We start from the raw sequence: 8,605 nt of genomic DNA on the forward strand, positions 1-8,605 counted from the left end.
TTTGGTTTTAGTGGTTCAATTTTCATGTTGTTTGGGACCGCGTCCACATAATCTATGAGGAAAAGGTTTAAGGCTGCTTAAAAATTTATAGCAATTAATGGACTTTCTCAAACCATTGGAATCGTTGCATGAATAATGAAAAGCAATAATAGCAATAAGGATGTGTTTGGTGTCATAGTAATTAATCTAGTGTTAAAAAAAAACATGCCAAATACTTAAACACACCTAAGGGATGTAATGTAAATGTAATTTCCCGCTTCCCAGTGCAATGTATTCAAACCACTGCAGCCGTCGATTTCACCAAACTCTTCCTAACTTAGGAATCATCTTGTTAATTCTCGTTATTGTCTCGAGCCAAAAGGTCAGCCACTTTGAAAGTGACTTTTTGTCGCTATTTTTGTCGCTATTTTGTCTTTTGTTTCGTCTGTAGTGTTTTGTGTTCCACCCCCACTGGAGGTGTTTCCTACACGGCCAGGCCAGGTTTCTCAGTAATTTGCTTGTGTTTTTGCATATTTTTTGCTGTTCTCTTTTTACAACCATTGTAATATTGCTTTTTCTTGTAAATCTTTGATGTGCAATTTGTTAATACATGTTTGTGTTTTTTCATGTTTGCTGGCAAATAAAATGAAATGGAATGAAATGAAATGAAATCTTAGAACTTAGGACGGGTTCAGTTCTGTATCCAAATACGTAGGACGCATTGGACCCATCCTAACTCGAGTAAGAATTAATCCTAAGCGTTTCGTGAAATCGGCTGCAGTGCTGAGGGAGGACACTAAATGTTGATTTAGTGCTAATCACTTTCAAATCACCTTTCAAGGACCGTGATGACACAGGGACCGTATACAGCAAGATGGGGCTCTATAATTCCCCACGCAATCCTCTCTCCCTTTAAAGGAACACGTTGCCTTGGATCGGTCGAGTTGGTCTTTGAAAAGCGTTTGTAACCGTTTTTTATAAAATGCATATGGGTAGAAAGATGTTGTAAAAGTAGAATACAATGATCCACACAAACATGCCTCAAAATTGCGTGGTTTTCCTTTTACCTCGTCGACTAACACGTCGGCCATTTATGGGGGTCAAAATTTTGACTCCCATAAATGGCCGACCATGTTAGTTCGCACAGTAGAAGGAAAACCACGCAATTTCGAGGCAAACTTGTGTGGATCATTGTATTCTATTTTTAAAACATCTTTCCAACCATATGCATTTTATAACCAACGGTTACAAACGCTTTTGTTTTAACCAACTCGTCCGATCCAAGGCAACGTGTTCCTTTAAGACATTGCATGTTTAAAATTTGGGTTGCTAAAACTGCCCGGGCAGAAAAACGCACGGTTATAACCAAGTGTGTAACATTGCCCCCCAAAAAACTAAGCACAAGGTCTGATGTAGTTTGGGAAATGTACATATGCAACATTTATCTTTGGTCATCAGTGCACAAAGTCAGTAAAACATTTCGCCTGCTCAGAAAAAGTCATGAATGGCAATAATCCAAAGGTCCTTCATGAAAATAATTCGTATAAATTTGAAGGAAATCAAAATAAATTTAAAAGTCGAACGTTTCTTTTTGGCAAACAAACACTGGTGACTACTCTTAAACAATTGAGTCCATTTACCGACCGCTCCGAAATATGTTAAAGCAGTTTTTCAATATCCACACAAACCGCACTAAGGGCCTTATGGTTCTGAACAGACGATTTCACGTTGTATTCTAACTTTAAGGAATTTACAAAGTGAATTGCAAAAAAGCTGACCATGGATATTGAGTTTATTGCCGCTGCAGGATAAAGCACGTTTATCAAGAGTTCTAGAATCGAATTGACAAAAAGGGGGTTTGCATCAGAATTGCCTTTTATTAGCTCGGGCGAGACATTCCGATATAGCTGCCTGGCACTGTGAGGGAATTGATGTTTTTCCACCGTGCGGCCAATAATCAAGTTCGAATTAAATGTCGGTCTCTGAGTACACGGAATCCGCACTTCTTTCTTCGTTTCCTCGAAAAAGCGGCTCTTCACAAAAGAATGCCTTCATCTTAAAAGAGAGGTTCCAAAAAAAAATATTCTACAATTCCTAAATAAAACCTTTGTTCAGTTTAGTTAGACTGGAGTTAAGAATTATAAGCTGTAACTGTACACGGAATCCGCACTGCTTTCTTCGATTCCACAAAAAGGGCTCCAACAAAAATGGTTCCATCTTAAAAAAAGAGAGGTTCCAAAGAAATAAAACCCTCGTTTAGTTTAGTTACACTGGAATTAAGTATTAAAAGCTTTAACTGTACACGACACGGCATCCGCACTGCTTTTTTCGTTTCCACTAAAAAAGGGCTGTAGCACTAATGCCCCCCCATCTTTAAAAGGGGGGGTTTCTAAAGAAATACACTATAATCCTTTAATACAACCTTCGTGCGGTTCAGTTGGACTGGAGATAAGTGGAATTTGAATGGTGGAAATATAATCTGGGTTATTTAAAAGGTTTGCGGTAATACCACAACGTAGGAATTGAAACTTTGCACGGATGAAATGTAATTGTTTTAATTAGTAGGCTATTGCAGTAGGGTTTGTGTAGTAACATCATGTAGGCCTACATGTGGGAAGCATTTGAAACTTTGTGTTAAAAAATGTTTCGCCATATCGTTCACGAAACTGAATAACATTATGTCATTAGTAAATGAAACTTGTCCAACTTCAAATTCAGCTGAAACAGGAGAAGTGTCACTTCTATTAAGGATGCACACAGTTTTCAGTAGCTAAAAACCTAGTTCCATCTTCATCCGTGAATAGTTCTGCAGACAATATAATTTATGTCAATTTTAAAATGTCCCATATGGCTTACTTAATTTCACTCAGATAAGGAAGGTCTTTCGACAACTTGAAGTGGAACTACTTTTTTTTAATCTTCATTTATCTGTGCTGCATGTTACGATTACTTCCGTTTTGCAGGACTCAGAAATAATCAGTACAGTGAAGTGGCGACGTCCGATAATATCTTGAGTTTGTTTGTGTTCACAAGGTTGTTCTCTGTGATTTAACCTTGCGAATAATTTGAAATTATTCTACAATTAAATATTTGTCAGAACTAATTTCATGAATGGATAAGTGGGAGAGGTGGGAGGGGTGAGTGATGGGTGGGGGGTGTGACGGTGAGTTTTCAGACATGTAAGCCCACAATCTTGCCAACAATAAAAAAGTATTGCTTAAGAGAAACAAATTACCAGCAAAAATTACATGAAGCTGATATAAGTGGAACCGGTCCCCCTCTCAATATTTGCTTAGCAAAGAAATGTGTCAAGCAGTAGTTTTTGCTTAACAGCTCGATAAGAATAATTTGGTCATGCACGCAGTTTGTCAAAAACAAAAGAGGTTTGTTATGGCAGCCTCACTTTCAAATCAACCGCTAATAACCACTGGCAAACAGCGTACATCCATTAGTTGCAAATTTTATATAATGCTATCGTTGCTTCCAACTATAAACAAACTGAGTTATATTTGGCATAGGCCTAATTATACGGTTTAATATTAAATTTTCAGCACACTTGATGAAAACGTATTAACATGGAATTGAAGTTTAGATATGATTCTACTGAGTAACGACCAGGGGCCAATTTCATAGAGCTGCTTAAGCAAATATTTTGCTTAAGCACGAAAATAGCTTGCTTGTTTTACACATGTTACTGGCCAAAATGTCATGCCATATTCATTGCTTATGACTGGTATTTAGCTGTTGCTTACTTAGCATAACAATTAAGTAGAGTCTTGGCCGGTAATCTGATTTTACTAAGCAAGGATTTTTTTGCTTAAGCAAAATTTTGTGCTTAAGCAGCTCTATGAAATCGGGCCCAGCTGACTGAGTTGCTAATGACAATATGATAAACAGTTTCGACTGCAAGACAAAGAAATTAATGTTGTTATTCATCCTAGAATCAAAAGAAAGAACAACAATTAAACTGACAAAGCATAAATGTGACAGTTCATTAAATATTGAGCCTACCCGCATACCAAAACGTTCTGATTCACTATTAAGTCAAATAAACCTATTAAGCACACACGTGCACGGAATTCTGTAACGAACGTCTGAAACTCGTCTTTGTCTCGTAAACATGACCGTCCCCTACCTATGTTATGGAAACGTCGTGATGAGACGTCCCCGGAAGAGTGAGGATATCATAACTGCATTACGTCTTTCCATCACCAGTGGGGACAAACAAATCCGTCTTTCACGACTCATGTACCGAACACTATAATTACTTTTTCCATGTACGGCTGTGGAAACAAAACTCAATAATGATTTCACAAATTACTTTTGATGATTGCAAAGGTTAACATTGCATAATCAGCGTTCTTGCTTTGAAGAATTAAAGATGAATATATTGATGTTTTTTTAAGACAACCTTGCCAGAGGCGGATGTCACGAATACAATGCCCTAACCTTCAGACCAGTGTATTTTGCCCTATTTCTTTCTAATGTAAATCTAATAAGAAAAAACAGCCGTCAAGCATGCTAATGAATTCTTCTATGAGACTTAAACCGAATTCCGAATCGTGTTTCTTTCCAGCCATGATTAAACCAGCGTAGCATACATTGTCAGCACTTCTATAGTCATAATCAGATAACCATTTTATTAAAATACATTTTATGTGTTATTCTTGCATGCTAACCAATTCTTCTAGGGACTATGAGAGTTTTCTGTGTTTATCCCTTGCATATATCTAAGGCAAGCCAATGATATAAATCAGCTTAGCATTCAATAGGCACAATCAGATAACCATACTCTAAAGACATGCTATGTGACTGTGTTACTTTTGCATGGTAACCAGTTCTTCTGTGAGATTTGTATGTGTTTTGAAATATATCCCTTGACACCAAATTGTATAAATCAGCTTAGCTTACATGCACTATCTAAGTGCACAATCAGAAGCCATACTCTATGGACAAGTTGAGCCAACCTAGGATGACATTTTCCCCGAACAAAATCATCGGTCATCGCTAGCTCTGCGTGTTGTGCTCAGCCGCGCAAGAATGTAAACAATTTTTCTTCGGGTGGCTTAAACTTGTTTAATGTAAAGAGTAGTAGCAAATACAGACCAATTCTGTAGGAATGTTAACCAAAATGTAGCCAACAAGTTTATAGAAGTAAAACAATGTTGAATGAAAGCTCTTGCTCTTTTGTGTTGGCAACCTCCCTGCATCTCGAGAGGTTTACGTTTTTGGCAACCTCCGTGCATCTTTAAAGGTTAATGTTCTTGGCAACCTCCCTGCATCTCGAGAGGTTCAAGTTTTTGGCAACCTCCCTGCCTCTCGAGAGGTTCATGTTCTTGGCAACCTCCCTGCATCTCGAGAGGTTCATGTTCTTGGCAACCTCCCTGCATCTCGAGTGGTTCATGTTCTTGGCAACCTCCCAGCATCTCGAGTCTTCATGTTCTTGGCAACCTCCCTATATATCGAGAGGTTCATGTCATTGGCTACCTCCCTGCATCTCCAAAGGTTCATTTGCTCTGCAACCTCCCTGCACCACGAGAGGTTCATGTTCTTGGCAATCTCCCCGCATCCCGAGAGGTTCATGTTATTGGCTACCTCCCTGCATCTCGAGAGGTTCATTTGCTCTGCAACCTCCCTGCACCACGAGAGGTTCATGTTCTTGGCAACCTCCCTGCATCCCGAGAGGTTCATGTTCTTGGCAACCTCCCTGCATCTCGAGAGGTTCATGTTCTTTGCAACCTCCCTGCGCCTCGAGAGGTTCACGTTCTTGGCAACCTCCCTGCGTCTCAAGAGACAGCGGGGTCATCCGATGTGGGTCTTGTGTTTGGAACTGCATGGCCTGCTCTGAATTGCCTACACTGTCATTTTGACACAGATTCTGGGTCATACTGACACAGAAACGGGTCAGGCCCCGCAGAATTGACCCAAATCCGGGTCAATTATGACCAATGAGGTTTAAGGGTCTATACGTAAATAGTTAATTTGCAGTCTTAAAGGCTATTGGTAATGTAATTATCAGCATAAAACCTCACTTGGTAACGAGTAATGGGGAGCTGTTGATGGTATAAAACATTGTGGTAAACGGCTGCCTCTGAAGTAGTAACGGTAGTTTTCGAGAAAGAAGTAATTTTCAAAGAATTTGATTTCGAGTAGACCTTAGAATTAGATTTTTAGGTCTCGAAATCCAGCGTCTGAAAGCACAAAACTTCGTGTGACGATGGTGTTTTTTCTTTCATTCTTATCTCGCAACTTCGACGACCAATTGAGCTCAAATTTTAATAGGTCTGTTATTTTATGGACATGTTGAGATACACCAAGTGAAGAGACTGGTCTTTGACAATTAACAATAATAAGTGACCAGCCATTGGACACTTTCGGAACAGAAAAAAAAGAGTAAACAGATTTACAAATAACCTACTACAGGGTTTTCAGAAGGTAATGGTGAAAGACTTCCCTTGAAATATTATTCCATGAAATGCTTTACTTTATTTTCAATTCTCGATATCGAGAAATACGGATTTATTTAAAACACATTTTGCCTAAATTTTCACAGGTTTGTTATATTTTATATAAGTTATGATACACGAAGTGTTGGCCTTTGGACAATACTGTTTACCGAAAGTTTCAAATGGCTTCTTTGTGACTGCGTGGGGTGGTATGACAATAGACCAATGTTATTACCATTTAACACAATCAGTGGGGACAGTTCGATCTACTCTCGATCAGAATGGACCGATCCGGCCTATCAATCAAACTGTGCGCGTTCACCTATTTGACCAATCACAGCAATGATTGTGGTCGGACAAACTCGGTCATGCGTGCGCGTATATTTGGCACGCGCGGCAGAGTCGTGCAGAATAGACCTTTTCGCAAATACTGGGGCGCGCGCGTAAAGCTTGGAATTAGGTGCATTGTGGTCTAGCTGGTAGCAAAATTTGATTCATATATATCCCACAATGCACCTCATTCAACAGTCTGCGCTTGCGCATTGGTATTTGCGATAAGGTCTATGTCATTGGGAGTGTTCGTACACGTGTCTTGCTCACGTGCGCGGTGGTGGGCGGAGCTTTTATTTTATTTATTTATTTATTTATTTATTTATTTATTTATTTATTTATTTCCAGGCAAACAGTACATACAAAGAATAGGCAATAAAAATAAGACTACACAGAGAACAAGCCTGCGGATAACCAAAAAGCAAAAATAATCACTATCTAAAGGCGATCCAGACAATAAAAATAACAAAGGCACAAAAGGGCACAAGGACAAAAACCGACATAAAAATTGCACATCAAAGAGCTTAGTGGAAAGCCGGAACGATCCATTAAAACAAAATCGTGACTGTTTTTTGTGCTTCACTGGTACAAGTTATTAGCAGCAATTCATGTGGCTGGGATGGGGGAGTGGAATAACAATGACAATGATAATTTACAGGAAGATAGAAGATTGAGGAATACAATTGGAACTCATTAAATTACTTAATGTGGCCATCAGGTTGATTACACTATTTCGTCATTGTGAAAATTGGTACGTCGTAAATAATGTATTGACCCAAATTAATGGTTTTAAAACACCCGAAGAATATGAATTTGCAATAAAAAATATGAAGAAAAAAATATGAAGGAAAAAAATCGGCTTTTGCGTCGAACAACCTGTTTCCAGAATTAACAATACATGATAGTAAACTTGCGGGTATCTAATAAAACCACCCAACTGTGTTGATTGAGTGTTGGCTTTGAAAAGAGTTTTATTTGTGACTTCATGTGCACACACTGCGTCAATAAACGTGCTCACGTGGTATGAAGTATACAAGTATGATGATGGGTTCTACCTCGTAAATTGCAGCTGTCACTTTGCGACATTATAACAAGCAACTATTGAATAAGTAGAAGCAGTAACATCATTTACTATATACAGTCCTTGCTCAAAATGCTCAAATTAAAACCTTGCCGCTAAAAATATTTGAGTTTAGAGAGAAAGTCCAAGGCTGTAGAAGAATGATTGTAAAGCGAAAACGTGTTTCGAATCCAACAGTATATCGATTTTCAGTATGGGGGCTCGTCATAATTTATTCAAGTTGTCAGTGTCTGGCTGGGGGGGGTTAAAGACACTGGACACTATTGGTAGTTGTCAAAGACTAGTCTTCACAGTCGGTGTATCTCAACATATGCATACAATAACAAACCTGTGAAAATTTGAGCTCAAACAGTCGTTGAAGTTACGAGATATTAATGAAAGAAAAAACACCCTTGTCGCACCATGATCACATGAAGTTGTGTGCTTTCAGATGCTTGACTTCGATACCTCAAATTCTTAATCTGAGGTCTCGAAATCAAATTCGTGGAAAATTACTTCTAGGGAGATGTTTCTTACAATGTTTTTTACTATCAACCTCTCCCCATTACTCGTAATCAAGAAAGGTTTTATGATAACAATTATTATTTTTAATAATTACCAATAGTGTCCACTGCCTTTAAGAAAGACACTTTTGAAAGGTTGGTTTCCCCGTTGTGAACCAGAGTCTTTGCAGTTCTGTTTGTAAAGGATTTACCTGGCAATTTAGAAAGAAACAACACTGGTCTGAAGGTTAGGGCATTGTATTCGTGACATCCGCCTCTGGCAAGGT

The 8,605-nt window shown here is 38.6% G+C and overlaps 1 protein-coding gene across 1 annotated transcript in view; it reads left to right on the forward strand.

Moving 5' to 3' along the window:
- The window catches only part of LOC139935734 (cytoplasmic FMR1-interacting protein 2-like), a 49,962-nt gene that overhangs the window by 23,800 nt on the left and 17,557 nt on the right, over window positions 1–8,605 (forward strand). The gene's annotated exons all lie outside the window — the stretch shown is intronic.

This window comes from Asterias amurensis, chromosome 4 (assembly GCF_032118995.1).
Source record: "Asterias amurensis chromosome 4, ASM3211899v1".
Taxonomy (NCBI): Eukaryota; Metazoa; Echinodermata; class Asteroidea; order Forcipulatida; family Asteriidae; genus Asterias; species Asterias amurensis.